Source organism: Arvicanthis niloticus, chromosome 8 (genome assembly GCF_011762505.2).
Source record: "Arvicanthis niloticus isolate mArvNil1 chromosome 8, mArvNil1.pat.X, whole genome shotgun sequence".
In the NCBI taxonomy this organism is placed as follows: domain Eukaryota; kingdom Metazoa; phylum Chordata; class Mammalia; order Rodentia; family Muridae; genus Arvicanthis; species Arvicanthis niloticus.
Genome location: NC_047665.1, coordinates 38,457,318 through 38,473,131, shown reverse-complemented (window position 1 = coordinate 38,473,131; position 15,814 = coordinate 38,457,318). Strand labels below are relative to the sequence as shown.

The 15,814-nt window shown below is 39.9% G+C and overlaps 6 non-coding genes across 6 annotated transcripts; 1 reads left to right on the top strand and 5 right to left on the bottom strand.

Annotated features, from left to right (window-relative positions):
• Positions 1 to 67: 67 nt before the first annotated feature.
• Trnap-agg (transfer RNA proline (anticodon AGG)) lies at positions 68 to 139 on the bottom strand. Its single transcript has one exon. It is a non-coding gene; the product is annotated as a tRNA-Pro (tRNA).
• A 1,143-nt stretch (positions 140 to 1,282) lies between these two features.
• Trnai-aau (transfer RNA isoleucine (anticodon AAU)) lies at positions 1,283 to 1,356 on the bottom strand. The gene has a single exon. It is a non-coding gene; the product is annotated as a tRNA-Ile (tRNA).
• Positions 1,357 to 1,902: 546 nt separating this feature from the next.
• Positions 1,903 to 1,974, bottom strand: Trnaa-cgc (transfer RNA alanine (anticodon CGC)). Its single transcript has one exon. It is a non-coding gene; the product is annotated as a tRNA-Ala (tRNA).
• A 7,636-nt stretch (positions 1,975 to 9,610) lies between these two features.
• Positions 9,611 to 9,683, bottom strand: Trnav-cac (transfer RNA valine (anticodon CAC)). Its single transcript has one exon. It is a non-coding gene; the product is annotated as a tRNA-Val (tRNA).
• A 603-nt stretch (positions 9,684 to 10,286) lies between these two features.
• On the bottom strand, positions 10,287 to 10,359 carry Trnar-acg (transfer RNA arginine (anticodon ACG)). The gene has a single exon. It is a non-coding gene; the product is annotated as a tRNA-Arg (tRNA).
• Positions 10,360 to 13,484: 3,125 nt separating this feature from the next.
• Positions 13,485 to 13,558, top strand: Trnat-agu (transfer RNA threonine (anticodon AGU)). Its single transcript has one exon. It is a non-coding gene; the product is annotated as a tRNA-Thr (tRNA).
• The last annotated feature ends 2,256 nt before the right edge of the window (positions 13,559 to 15,814 follow it).

Genomic DNA, 15,814 nt, shown 5'->3' with positions numbered 1-15,814 from the left:
ACAAAAAGTTGTCCATCATTAATTAACTTAATATTTGAAAGTTCCGTGATGGGAAACATTAAAAGCTGGGCTCGTCCGGGATTTGAACCCGGGACCTCTCGCACCCTAAGCGAGAATCATACCCCTAGACCAACGAGCCAGATATAAAATTTATCTCTTCGTTTTCTCAATCATTTAACAAACTCTTTTTGATAGCTATTTGGTAGATGTTTTAGTAAATATAATTTATATTGTTTTAAATTTTGGATTTGTTTGGTCTTTCAGTCTTTTAAGCCAGGTTACTTGACTGTCTCAAAGTTTCTTCCGTAAATCTCTAAGGACCATAAGAAACACCTCTTGACCCACCCTTGTAAGAGAAGCAACCATGGCGTTTATTAAAAATACAGAAAACAAAATTTCTTCTCAGATTTACTTAGTATCTGTAACCTTAAACCCAAAGGGCCAATTTCTGAGCAACTCCGAAACTGAGCCTCAGATACCACTGAGGGGCTGAAGGAGAACCCGCCTCCACCGGCCCCAAACTCACTCACAAGTCCTCAGGGACTTGATCTGGGAATTTTCCCTCAGACCATAAAACGACAGGTGAAACATGCACTCGCCTCGATATACAACCAGGAGTTCATGAATAAACAGAAAAACAAAACAAAACAAAACAGACGTCCAGGGAATGTAGAGGATAGTAAGACTGGGATCCTGACAGAAGACAGAGGAAAGATGGATCTGATGAACAGGAAAAACATCAGGAAAAGAAGCGAGCAGAGGGGCGCCTGTCTTCACTGAAGAGGAGCAACACTGACAGGCTAAAGCAAATTCTGTAAAAGGGCTTAGCCTTTTCTTACCTGAGAAATCAAAGGTAAAGGAAAGAAAAAAAAAGAAAAGTTTCTCTAGAGGCGTGGAATTTCTGCCACGAATTCGCCCCAACAGAGACACTCTGGGTAGTGCTCATAATAACCTTGTATGACAGTAGTGGGAAACTCTGTTTACAGACCATTCCGAGGACAGGGTTTAGGCATTCAAAAAAACGATGAGACTTTTTTTTTTTCCTTCTAGTGTATTCAGATCCAATTAACAAGCTGCATTGTCCTACCTGTCTGATATGAAGCTATTGAGCACTTTGCTTAGGGAAAATGAGTCTCTTACAATTTAGCGTGGGGAGACGAACTAATTGCAAAATATTGGACGGAAGTTTCAGGAGTTGTCACCTATCAGTATACCTTGGACAATCTGAAATTTTATTCAATTTTCACAAATTGGTGGGAGGACCGGCTAGCAAAAGTGTAGCTGGCCCGTACGGGGATCGAACCCGCGACCTTGGCGTTATTAGCACCACGCTCTAACCAACTGAGCTAACCGGCCAGACGTGTGGAAGTGTTCACAAAATAACTGTAACAACCTTATTCATCATTCCTTTTCTGGTTCTCTTGGAAATTGGATTATGTGTTGGGTTATATATCCGAGCAGCTGAATCTGCCCTTAACAAACTAGATTTTTCCCCTTTACTCAACAGTATACTGATTTTTTTTTCTCTCTGACACACGGGATTAAAGATATTTTGTCAGTGTTTCTGCGTTTTCAAGACAATATTATTTCTGCCCTAAAAGGCCAGCGGTACACCACAAATAAGCATTCCTTCTTGAAAATGAACCTTTTTCCAGAATACTTCGATTGTCTCATTACGCATGGGGTGTGTTTTTCTACGCTTTTGGGTCAATTTATTTCAAACAAAGTGATATTAAAATATCTTTTAAAAAATCCTAGGTCCCTCCCTACTAATATGTGGCTCTGTTAGTCGTAGTTAAAACAAAAATATTGTATAAAACAAATGTAGTGCATGACATAATACATAATGATTTGACATTTTAAAATGTAAAAAGTAATTTTTTCCTGGAGAAAAGAAGGAATTGGAGATGCCGGGGATCGAACCCGGGGCCTCATACATGCGAAGCATGCGCTCTACCACTGAGCTACATCCCCAGCTGGCATTGTGCACGCTTTGAGAATCTTCCCAGTTTTTAAAATCGCTTTTTCCTTCTAAAACTGGAAGTTTCAGAGTGTTCTGGTTTTGCTTTATTTCTTTATAAAACAAAATCCTGACATGGCAAAAGAGACACTAGTCACCTGCTTTTCAATTAAGAGAAAACTTTCTAGCCACTGGATAGTCACTTCACTACCTGCCCCAAAGAAACACTTAAAAATCCAACAAGGAAAAGAGGGAAGCCTTAGAACTCTTGATTAAAGCTTTTTTCTTTTGCATTTTTTTCAAAAGCAGCTAAAGCCTGGCAATATTAAACAAGCAGTTGCTTCCGCCCCTTGTTTCATGTTCACATTTTGCAGCTGAAAGCAATTCAGTTGCTCCCTTACAAGGTCCGGCAACAGATCCACTTACTTTTCAAAGTGTTTTTGCTTGGGCCCAAATGTGAAATATTAATACTAATTTGAGAAGCCTAGGAATAGACTGTGGGTGTTGCTAGAATACAATAAATGTATACACCACACACACACAGACACACACACGGGATATATCTGTAGTAAAGCATAAAGCATAGTGTTCATCATTCTCAACTCCCCAAGGCAGACAGCTTACATGCTAGTGGCAACGGATTAAACAAATAGACATATCCAATTTTCACCATTATTTTGACTTCTAAACTTGTATGTTTATTAGCTTGGTTGTTTTCAAACACAGAAAACTCAACTACTGCAAAGAATTCACGGTTGGAAGACAGTTCTCTGTGGTGTTCATGTCTTCATTTATGTTTTGCTACTGACAAATTGATTTCCCTTTATTTCAGATTATTTTCAAGAATGAACAAAGCAAACAGCCTTAGAAAATGGTGTCTCCAGAGCAATGGGCAGTCATACTTCCTGCTTACTCTGTAAGAAATGGGATTTCCAACTCTGTTGTTCCCTCCCCAAACACATCTCACTGCATTGTCAGGTCTCAGAGCCCTGCTGCTGTTTTCTCTTATGAATTGGAGCCCAGGAACCAAAGTAGAATTGCTGATACTCTAGCTATCACTATTAACAAACTGGTTTTTGTTCTTCCTTCTGTCATATTGGACCTGAGGGGGAAACTTAGGTGGCCGGTCTTGGCTGCTGATGTTTGCCCACTGAGTCATCTCACTGGCCCTGAGCTGCATTCTTTGAAACAGGGTCCCATGTAACCGAGGCTGGCCTCTAACTCACAATGTAATGGACACTGGTCTGGATCAGGATCTTGCTAAATTCCCTTCCTGAGTGCTGCCATTCCAGGCCTGTGGCTTCTACCCTTCCCTAGAACGGGAGCTACAGACAGTTGTGAGCCCCCATGTGGGTGCTGGGAAATGAATCCGTAGCCTCTGTAAGAGCAGCCAGTGCATTTAAACTGTATTTTATCATTTTGTCTTTATCTAAAGTGGGCACTGTTCCACATCATCCCAGACAGTTCTGACCTGTTGGGCAGAATAAAGCAATCTATTTTACTGTTAGGAAATCTTCACTTCTGATGCCTCCCTCTGAACTCAACCATTCAAGAGCCAACACAAAGATTCTATAAAATCCAAATATCATATTTCCTAAAAACCTTCAAAGCTAACTGGATAAGATCTAAATTTCATGTGAGGGGAAAAATTAATTAATTAATTAATTAATTTTCTTATTTATTTATTGGTGGAACTGGCTTTGCCTGACTATGGGTTTCCTACAGACCTTTGCTTCTTAAAAAATGGGGAGGTGGGGGGTGGGGTGGGGGGGCGGAGCGCATCGAAAGGTGACAAAAAATTTTTTAAAACCTAGTTGGTAATTTCCAGTTAGCAAAGGAATGTATTTGATCATTGTACCACCTAACCTCAAACTTGCTGTGGACTTGAGACCCTTCTGCTTTAGCTTCCCAGTCCTGGGATCACAGGTATGTCCCACCTTGTGCATAGAAGACAAGCTCTTTCACAGAACTACATCCCAGGCCCGCCACCCATGGATTCTTAGGTTTCCTCTAACTTCAGCTTCATTGTTGCAAAGGTAATATAAAGAGAAGCCTGCACAGTTCCTTCTGATATGGGGTTGTTCTCGAAACCACAGAGTACAATCATGGATTTCTTCACTTTTGCTTGTGTAAAAGTCTCTTTTCAAATGGAATAGCTTCTCCCGTGCACTAGGAACTGAACTCTTGACTCCTGTCTCTGGTGAGGGAAAGGCCTTTGGGCCTGCTGTATAGTTTTGGCATGAAATCAAAGCTCCCAGTGTTCATCAAGAATTACTCTTGAAGAAGATGCCTTCCTCTGGAAAGCTTCCCCAAGCCTGTGTCTCCACAAGTTCCAGACTCACCTCCCTGATGTGAACTGAACTATGTGCTCTGTGCTCTTTTAGGGGCCATGTCTAAGTGTCTACAGGAGTGGGTTGAACTCTAGCTGATCTGTGTCCCCACGGACCTGCCCAACACAGCTTCTATCACCACATGGGCATCGCGACGATTGACTGAGCACTCGGCATTACAGAGACTTGACTGTTTCTCTCCCCATCTCTCCTGCACTTATAATTTCTTGAAGAAGGGCAGGGTAGCCTGAAGTGTACAGAGGAAGTTCCAGTACTGCAGTTGGATTTAATCATGTGATTAATTTCAGCATAGTTACCAGAAGAGAGACAGAGAGAGAGAGAGAGAGAGAGAGAGAGAGAGAGAGAGAGAGAGAATATACCTGAGTAGCTGGAAGAAAAGCAGTAACAACCCTTCTGAAGAGCTCGACAGTTGATTACTGAGAGGAAGGGACATTGTCTTCAGTGGGATAAAGATGCCCATTTTCCAAAAAGTAACTCTCATTCATGCTCAGGCTGTCCCAACCCTGATAAAACTTTTAAACACACATACACATGTGAAACTTGAAGATGGGAGGACTAGCAAGCCTGAGAAAAAGAAATTATCGTGAGTGGGAGGGGCGAGAGGGTAAGGGAGAGGTGTGACCATCAAACTACATCATTTACATGTTTGAAATGTCATGAAACACTGTAGTGCATAATTAATATAAGCTAATAAAATGTTTTACTATACATAAAGTTTTTGTTGGCAATTTTGATTACAGAAAAGTAAGAATGCGTATTACATGACCTCCTGGGTGTTAGACAATGGACAGCTAACATGATTACCAGACACAATTTGGTTTTCCATGAGACAATCATGGAGCACATTTGTCTTGAGTCCCTCGTTCAATGGTATATACTGCCACAACTCCAGAAACCTCAGTTTTGCTGTCTCCAAATAAATTAAGACACTTGTAAGATACCATTGTGAAACTGTTAAATTTGAGTTGTTACAGTATTCTGGAAATTCAACAATTGCAGTTTTCAGCATAAACTGGACTGACTTGGATTCCAAGGAGCAATGATGAAGAGACAGGCAAGGCAGTCTTCAAAGTTAGGGTTTCCATACCAGCAGAAACTCTGAAGGATGGAGACATTAGACAGTATTGTTTGCCACAGTGTGTGATTCTATATATGCATGTATGAATATACAAAGATCATATTCCTGAAGTGGGAGCTGGGAGAAATGCCTTCAGTGTTCTACAGCACAGATAACTATGGTTGGCAGTTAATCGAATATTTCAAAGAAGCTGGTAGAAAAGATTTTAAATGTTAACATAAATGATATCTGAAGTAATCAATACCAATCATATAACTAGGCATTGTATACACATATTAAAGTCTTACCTTGAACTGTACAAATATGTACAGTAATGTGTCAATTAAAAATAAGACTTTTAAAAATATTCCCAAAGTGGGAATTTTAAATTAGTCTGTTCAGGATTTTGATTATCTCAGAAACTCATCCTGTCTGTAAATTCATAAATAACAGCCTGTTTTATTTGCAGTTCGAGTATTTGGGTGTCTGAGGGGAATCATGTTGAGTATCCAGTGTTTTTGTCTGATCCTGAGGTATTGGCCCTGGAGAAGGGGAAACATTTTATGTATTTGTCTTTGTGCTTGGCTGCCACACCTTTTCTTCTGATGACAGTTATTGTGACCGCAGTAAGTTACATCCCTCCTTTCAGAACACCCCATTTTACAAGGGCTTCCTCATTGGCTCTTAGTGACCTTCACTCTTTCTGCTTCAAGACAGAAGCAACCAGCAGTCCCACCCACTAGGTCAGAGTAACTAGAAATATACCAAGTAGAACAACATTAAATAATAAAAAGTCTCCGGAAATATTATTCACAGATATTCACAGAAAAAATTATAAAATTTTATAGAAAGAAATTCAAAATGTTTACACAAACAAAGAACTCATGTTCACAGACTGGAAGAATCAGCATTATAAAAAATTGTATAACCTACAAAATTAATCTATAAACTCAATACAAATCAAATAAAAATTCCAACATGTTTTATTCTAGAAATGTCGTGGAAGAACAAATGACTAGAATTTCTCAGACATTTATGAGGAAGAAAAAGTTAGTAGCGAGACTGGCTAGCACTATGACAAAAGACAGAGGCATCTTGTTTTGTATTATTATAATCATTTCTATTGCTGTCATAACAGTGCCACAAGGTTAGGCAAATGGACCACTAAGAAGTTGGGAACAATCAGAGGCTCACACTTACACAGAAGCTGGACTAGGAAAGAGCAAGGATTGCAGGCTGGGGAGAAAGATGGACTCGAGTAAATGGTACTATGACTGTTTACTCTTAAAGCGAGTACTTTAATTGAATTTCTACCTCTTTTTCATGAAATTCAGTTCAGGGCAGACTAAAGATAAGTGTGAAAAGCAAAACTCTAAACTTATAGGGCAGTAAAGACTATCTTTAAATTCTGGGTATAAAATATTCCCTCTGCCTTCAACAAGCCCACTTAAATCTAGCTTTACATTTTTCCAATGCAGATATTCACAGGATGTGAGGGCTGTGGACAAGACTTTGTAAAACAGTTTCCAAGCTCCTTTCTCCAAAACTTCACTGTAGAAGTCAACAAAGGGTTTGTGGCTGCAGTGAAAAGGAAGTCACAGAAGTGAATGTGTATCACCAACCATACAGGAGCTTTTCAAGAACAATGCAGACAAGGAAATGAACACGATGACTCTCCACAGAATGACTGGCCAAAGGAAAGCAGGAAGCTTTTGTCTTTTGAATGGGACCTTTATGATATCAGAGAAAACCCAATTATTGCTCCTTGAGGCAGTCATGCCTGTGAAGTTTTGCTCCTGTTCTGTAACAATTCTCTGCCAAAGTTCCTAAAGTGTGAATGAATACCTGAGAACATTTCTTGGAAACCAGCGATCATAAAAAATTCCATTTCTGTCATTTCTTTTGTTGTTGTTGTTTGTTTTTGGTTTTTTGTTTGTTTGTTTGTTTGTTTTGGAGACAGGGTTTCTCTGTGTAGCCCTGGCTGTCCTGGAACTGACTTTGTAGACCAGGCTGGCCTGAACTCAGAAATCCACCTGCCTCTGCCTCCCAAATGCTAGGATTAAAGGCGTGCACCACCACTGCTCCATTTCTGTCATTTCATCTTCTGGGATACACTCAGTGGTACCCCTGACTACCAAACTGAGTGTCCCTTATGTATAAATATTGTAACTTCAAAAAGAAATAAAATTCTACAATTTAAGAAAAAAAGGATTAAAAAAATAAATAAATCTAGCCGGGCAGTGTGGCATGCCTGGTCTACAGATTGAGTTCCAGGACAGCCAGGGCTACACAGAGAAACCCTGTCTCAAAAAACCAAAAATAAATAAATAAATAAATAAATAAATAAATAAATAAATAAATCGGACTGATCTATCAAATGTCCTGAGTTCAATTTCCAGCAATCACATGGTGGCTCAAAACCTACCTGTAACGGGACCCAACGCCCTCTTCTAGTGTGTCTAAAGACAGCCACAGTGTACTCACATACATAAAATAAAAAATTAAATATTTTTAAAAAAATAGTTATTTTAATAGTACACACCATTTTACTTGGCATCTCCAGTGTCGTTCTCTTCCTGGGACTGACCTGTGGAGCATCCTGACAAGTGTCTTAACAGGATTGTTCCATAACAGGATTGTTCCATAACAGGATTGTTCCATAACAGGATTGTTCCAGCATTTGCTTTGCCCTTCCTTCCTCCTCCCTCTCCCTCTGGATAGCTTTTCTCCCTTCTTTCCAGGGGCTTTTTTTTTTTTTTTTTGGCCTGGTGACGTTTCTTTTTGGTGATTAGCAGACAGCCACTCAGATCTCCTCTGTGGCTTAGCCTTCTTTGTTTTTGCTTTACCATTCTTGGTATCTACATTTGCTTTCCTCTTATGTGTGGTGGGAACAGTACTTGGCAGTTAGCTTGCCAGTCATAGATGCTTCTGTCTTCCTCAGAACAACTCCTGAGAAGAGTTCTTTAACAAGACACAAAACACACAAACCACCAAGGAATTGGCATGTTTAACATTTATAAATAAAATTATACTAAAGTTAGTATATTAAATATTAAGAATTAACCCCCCACTTCCTAATTCTCTCAGATATGAATAAGCTCCTACTGTCAAAACTGTGAGCTACACCTACCCCCAGGCCTTGATGTCCTGATGGCCTATGCCCCAAACTGAGTCAAATAAATTCTTTCCCTTAAGTTGCTTCTTCACAGGTATATAGTCACTGCATAAGAAAAGCAGTTAATAATTCATAAGGTAACATTTTGCTGGAGTTGTTTAAAAAGTTTAGATTCAGGCTGTCGATTTGTATTCTTTATTGATTATTGTATTCTATCACTGTAGCAAACCTGGGTCCATTTTGATCATATTTCAGGTTGAAGTAATTATCAAAATTGTGTTAGAGCTGTTATTATCAGGCAAAGATATTTATGATTAGCCTAATTTTGAGGTCTTGTCCGGGGTTCTGTTTTTTCCTTCTTTTTCGCAGCAAGTCTGTCTGGCTCAGGTGCCATGGATTAAATCCCATCTTCTGCAACACGTGTCACCAGTTTTGTTCCCCTGGTGGTAGGTCATTCTAATCTTTCTCCATCCCTGGGACCTCTGCACCTCCCCAGGGTCCTACTTATCTATTCCTTAACTTGGGGATCTACCCTCATTTTTGGTTTGTTTTAGACACTTGCACTCTGTAGTCTAGGATGGCCTTGCACTCACTGCAATCCTTTTGCCAAATGCCAGCGGTTACTGGTGTGAGCCACCACTCCAGGCTGCCTTTCTTTTTGACTTAGGAGAAAAGGACGACGTGAGGAGAGATTGGACTCCCTCGGCCCGAAACCCGCAGGGATGAACGCGGCCGAGCCCAAGGCAGTCCCACCAAACGCTCTTCCCCGTCCTCCCCGGAATAGGGCGTGCGATGGCCCTTCCCAGATTCCGCCTTCACGAGAACATTTGTGGAAACACCAGGGCTTCTGTTCCGGTCCCGGGCACGGATGGATGGGGGTTATCACGCGGAGGCCGCGAGGTTCTCACCTGAGGCGACTCCGGGCCGAGGGGGGACCGGAAGAAGCCACAGATGCGCTTCCGGCATCTCGGATGAGAGGGATGAGGATTCTCAATTCCCTGAAAGAGACATAGGATCAGTTGTGGGATATCACGCTTCAAGCTGTACTCTGGAAGCGAAAGAGAGTATAACTGATGAAAATAACAGAATTATATTCGTGATAATAAGAAAAAAAAAATGTGCACAGCTGTTTCCGCCCGGTTTCGAACCGGGGACCTTTCGCGTGTGAGGCGAACGTGATAACCACTACACTACGGAAACCGGCTCGCTTAGGCTTTTCGTATTTAGTAATTCGTTCGGTATAATTTGATTCTGTTATCCGTATGATAACATGAGATGTTTATTGCCTTTAAATCTAAGAAACAGGACTAAACACAAACCTAGAGCCTCATAATTGGGACCTGAATCTACATTAAGTATAAAAGTCTGAATACGAAAGACTAAGACAAAATTCAGTAGTTTCTCCAAATTACCCTTGTTATTAAAATTAATTGTTCCAAATAGATTTTTAATGGCTTAAGGGGTTACTTCAAAATCATCCTACAGCCCAATATGGACTGGAGAGTCCTCCTGACCTAGGGATCACTGATCCACATAAACGCTGGTGATGCCATCGCATGGTCCGACGTGGAATTTGCTCTACAAAGAAGTGATGAGTTAGGGTAAGGCTGTGGCAGGAGGCTTGCTAGGAATTCGAACAGAGTGGGTTACAGAATGAAAAAGTCTAAAAACACAAGACAATAAGAGTGATGATCTCGGCGCGATCTTTTTTGTTCCTTGTTTTGTTTTGGTACAGGTAAACTCAAACATGAAAGGATTTTCTTCTTTAAATTTCCGTGAGGTCAAGAAACAAAAGGTACATTCCGAGCCAGCCAGGAGTCGAACCTGGAATCTTCTGATCCGTAGTCAGACGCGTTATCCATTGCGCCACTGGCCCTGTACACGTAAGCGCTTGGGTGGGGCAACTACTTACACTATTTCGAGGCTTAAAATTGTGCTGCCCTTCCGACTTAGGTTTGGTTTAGGATAATGGATTTTAGATTCTCTTAGATTCCTTTTAGGTTTGCTTCTGCTCGCCCCCCTCGCCTCAAAAAAAAAAAAAAAAAAAAAAAAAAAAAAAAAAAAAAAAAAAAAAAAACAAACAAAAACAAAACAAAACAAAAAACCAGAAACGGTGGTGAAAGATGTCCCTATGTCACCTTTCTATTCACGCTCTCATTCATTCAACCAATATTGCTAGATGCTCAGGAGATAAAATAGTAAAGAAGACAAAGTTCCCCGTGCCCTCTAGAAAATATGGTAGTTCTGATACAAACATTAAAGCTCTAAATAAAACTTTGATGGATTTAGAGGAAAGATAATACAAAAAAAGAAAGGAAAGTGGAACATGTTATGGCATCCCCTGATATTTTTTTTCTTGTCTTCCTGTAAGTCGTTTAACCTTAGACCCCAAATATTTACTAACAGGCAGTCTGCCTGCACGTCTCAACATGATGCCTTTATGTGAATATGTCAGTTCTGGTACATATTTGGTTACTTTCTAAGCAAAGGTGGTTTTCATATATGTGTTTCAGTCTTTCTATATTTTTGAAAAGGCATCTCTATTCTCATGCACTGTAAATAAATCAAGGGCTGTTGAACAGAATTTAATTGCTTGACGTTGAGACTGTACATGTTGAGATTAGAAAACTAGTTTTGGCGCATATAATTTCAACAACCCTTAATGCGCATGCACGTGTGTCTTTTTTTTTTTTTTTTCCATCTAAGCTTTAGTGGAAGCCTACTTAACACTTTCTCCTCAAAAATAGGGCTCTTTGTCATCGGGTTTTGTACACAGATTTCTAAGGTAATTTGGTGATTTTCCACTCCATCGCAGAAAGATGTTATTATATATCAAGAAAAAGGAAAATATTTCAAAAAGAAATCAATTACATTGGAGTATATTACCAACCCAAACTCACAAATGACATGGTTACAGTTCCAACATTGAGTAGGTGGAGACAAAAAAGGCCAAGGTTAACCTCATCTTCTGATCAGTACATAGCAACCAAGTTCCAACCATCTTTCTGAAACCCTGTCTCCAACCAACCAAGAAAAAAAAAAAAGCATGCACTTATATGAGCTTGGATTTCCAGTAATGAAGCAAAATCTGGTGCCTCCAGGTCCTCCCACACAACAGAAATAGGGCAAGAACCCAAGGTATCTCTAAAAGTCCATTCTGCCTGTCCAGAATGGCTTGAACCCAGATGGCTGTATGCTCTGTCCACACGCCCTGTTCTCCTGCTTTTGATCTATAAAAAACTCCCTTTGTTTTTCAACGTTTGAAGGTCTCATTGTCTGCCTCAATTTACTAAGCCATGCCCACTGCAAGTTATTGTTTCACTTTATCTGAGTTGTGTGTGTGTGTGTGGAGAGAGAGAGAGAGAGAGAGAGAGAGAGAGAGAGAGAGAGAGACACACACACAGAGAAAGAGAGAGAGAGAGAGAGAGAGAGAGAGAGAGAGAGAGAGAGAAGAGAGATCCCGCTTCTTCTAGTTAGTGATTGTATTAGGCAAAGACACCAAATTCAGAAGAAAACAGAATCAGTAAAATCAGTAGAAGACTACACTATCAACTGCCTTCCATGACTGATGGGTTTAAAACTTATATCCAGTAGCTATTCTACTGGATAGCCTGAGCTCTAAGTGGAGCCACAGTGCTCAGCTACATCAAAGTTAGGCTGCCAGTTCGTTACTGCCTTGAAGCTCCAGGGGAGTTAATTCCCCCTTCCAGACTCCTCAAGTTGCCAGCTTTCTTTTTTGTTTTGGTTTTTTGTTTTGTTTTGTTTTTAGTTTTTTTAATTTGTTGTTGTTGTTTTTGTTTTTGTTGTTGTTTTTGTGTTTTTTTTAGTTGCCAGCTTTCAGGCCCTCACACACAACACGCGCGCGCGCGCGTACACACACACACACACACACTTAAAAATTAAAATAAAAGAAACAGGTGCTTATCTCATAGAGTCTGTAGATCATAAATAGTGAACTCAGAGATCATAAATCTTCTAATGAGAGTAAGAACTCTAGTACCCACAGACTCTCCCTGAGCCCCGTTCTTGTCATCCAAAGGCTGGCTGTCTTAGTTTGACAAATCCTTCAACTGTCTGTCAATCAACTGTCGACACAGTTTAGAAATATTGAAATGTTGAATTTAGCATCATTGCTGTGACTATAGGTCTTAACAAAACCCAACCAATTGTAACTGCAGGTTTCATTTGCCATTTGTAATGATAATAGCTTGTAAACTTGTTTGAATTGTACTTCAAGGATGGATTTATTTTAACAAAGGTCTGAGTAGGTTGGAAGCAGGACCGGGGACAATACAGATATATTGCAAATGCTCTTTACTGGACCGTTTATTAAATCAGACCCTTTGGACAAGCATTATAGGAAGCCTTTCCCGCCACAGACGTTGTACACGGGCCTCTCCTTTATGCTTTTCCAAGAATGTGCTGTTAATTAAGAAGTCTTGAATTTTTTAAGGCTCGAGTCTGAAATTTTTTTCGTTAATTTTAGAACCAAGAGGGAGGTAGGTGAAACCTAAGTTTACAGGGGGGAAAAGGTGGGGGCAGTTAAAGGATGATCAAAATCTTAAATTTAAGTTATAAATAAAAGTTATAAAATAAAAAAAAAAAAATCTTGCTTGCTGCATGGGCCCGTTTGGGGGTTGGAGAAGGTTCTGATCAACATAAGTGTAACTAACAGACACAGTGTCTTTGTGCGCCCTACCTACTTGTTTTTCCTTAACGCCTGGCTTGTACTTTTATCAGAGTGATAAGCCGGAGAGGTCTTGTCCTTCGAGGTAGCTTCCTTCTTGCGCCAGCCTGCACTAGTAATTTTTCAGCCCATCCGGACCAGGGCTCATTTTTTCTGTGTCTGAGCGGTTTCTTAGGTCTTTGGAGAGAAGCCGAGAGCATTTTTAAGATTTGGAGAACTACCTGAGTCATCTTCAACCAAGAGGCTAAGACTACGCCCAACAAATGTAATGTTCATTCCTTTTCTTTGTTGATTTGAAGCACAACAAGCGTGCCGGCTCCGTGGCTTAGCTGGTTAAAGCGCCTGTCTAGTAAACAGGAGATCCTGGGTTCGAATCCCAGCGGGGCCTTTTTGTGGTTTTTCCGCTGCTCGTTGACACGGTGTCTGTTCAAGACGAACGTTAGTCATTGTCATGCACTGGCAGCCCTTCACCAAAGTATTTATGCGGATTAGGAAGTGAGTTTTAATTTACAAAATAAGTAAGTAAATAAATAATAAAACTAAGGTTATTTCATTAAAAACAAATATATACATTCCTTAGTGTTTCTATAATTTTGTTCCACGTAGTATCTTTCTCCCTAGCAAACACAAAAATAACAAGGAAAAACAGACAGTAAACAAAATACTCTACAATAACTATAGCACCTCTGGTTATTTTATTTTCTTTCTCTGGAATTCTTGAATGGGTGTACTCTTACAGTCTGCCCCCACTAGTTTGTTTCTTTTACCTATTTATTTTTAAAACCAGTTTCTGAAATGACTAATAAATCTGTTGTGGAAAGCCCTGCAGCACCTCTGACAACTATATAAAACAAGCCACAATTTATTTCAAAGCTCTATGGTGCTCAGATATTTTGGGAAAGAAACATTTGAAAAATCTATCCAGGAGAACATCCGTATTGTCACCTGTCACAGAGTGAGTGACATTCTGAACACAGAGACTTGAAGACAACTTAGCAGCGAGGAATCTTCCCCCAAATTCTGAAATATGAGGAAATTAAGAAGTCTGGGCAATCAAATATCACTTTTACTCTTAGCTGAGTGTTTTCACCAAGACCAGGGAAATAGAAACTCAGCCGACAACCCCTTATTAACTTCCCAAGATCTACAAAATGAGTGCCAAGCCTGATTTTATGGCTTTTGTGGAAACAGAGCATCCTGATGCTCTGAGGAACAGCTTAGGAGGTAGTTGCACTTTCTGATCCCCCTGGGTTGTAAGTAGCAAAGACTGTGAGAAAGCAGATTCTCTGATTTACTAGATTTTTCCTGTCTGCCCACAAACTTCCCTTTCTCCTTACCTTCCAGTGATAGCATAAGGATGCCCCCTTCTCCCCTTACTGAACATGCCTCATCTACTCCACGTCAGATGCAGAAACTAAACACTCAGGTACCGTTTTTATACAGAGGGTCTAATAAAAAGATCAGAGGCATGGGGTGTTAAGATCACAAAAGGTTCTTCCAGGGGCTCCCCTTACTTGACCACTTTATCCAAATAGCCTGCCTTCTCTTTAAGAGTACAGTTGTTTTTTGTTTGTTTTTGTTTGTTTCTAAGCATCTGTCAATAGAACTGCCTGCAAATTCTGATCTCTACCTAATTACTTCAACCAACCACAGCAAGGTGAGTTCCCTCAAGCATTCGATATAAGCAAAGTTCTTGCTCCAAAAAAAGTACAAGATAGTTTATTGTGAGTAGATGATGAGTGACCATGGCACTGGAGCACGAATTTAGGTTTCTCTGTGTAACACATTCCATTTTGAAAGTGGATATTAATGTTTTATAGTCATAGAACAGCAACAACAAAAGTCATTAACCAATATGTTTACCACAGATACCTTGGCGTAGCTATTGGAGATATAGATATAGATATAGATATAGATATAGATAGATAGATAGATATAGATAGATAGAGATAGATAGATAGATAGATAGATAGATAGATAGATAGATAGATAGATGATATATAGAATCTCAATCAAAGGGGGCGGGAGATCTCTGCCATAGATTTCAAATACTATTTGATGACAATCTTAGCCTTAGCTTTGGGGTTGATGAAAGACAATGCTTTCCTAAGTTAATACATTCAGTAGTCAACAAAAACTGGTTGATAAATGACTATTAAAGGGACTAAGGATAGCCTGAGATCGTTTTGGTACTTGATCTTTAACATGCTGACTGCCCAAACCATAGAGTTCTAACCGGAATCTTCAACACAAATATGTGACTTTTTTTTGAGGGAACTTTAGTTCATACTGTAGAAGTGTCGATGAACTTTTGTAGTAATGTATATGTGTTTCTTTGTCATAATAACTACCAACACTTCATTTTTTCTCAAATTTACCAAAAAGCACCCTCACCTGCGCTTGTGTGTCTTGTTTTACATTTTAGACTTAGTAAAGATTAGTTTTTACAAGTTTGATACAAACTAGGAATCTCAACTAAACAATTGCCTCCATCAGGCTGGACTGTGGGCATGATTGATTAATGATTGATATGGAAATGGCCATTACATTATAGGCAGTGCCACCCTGGGTAGATGTTTTGGGAAGCAAGGCAGTAAGCATCCTTCATCTATGGCTTCTGCTTCAATTTCTACCTTCAGGTTCA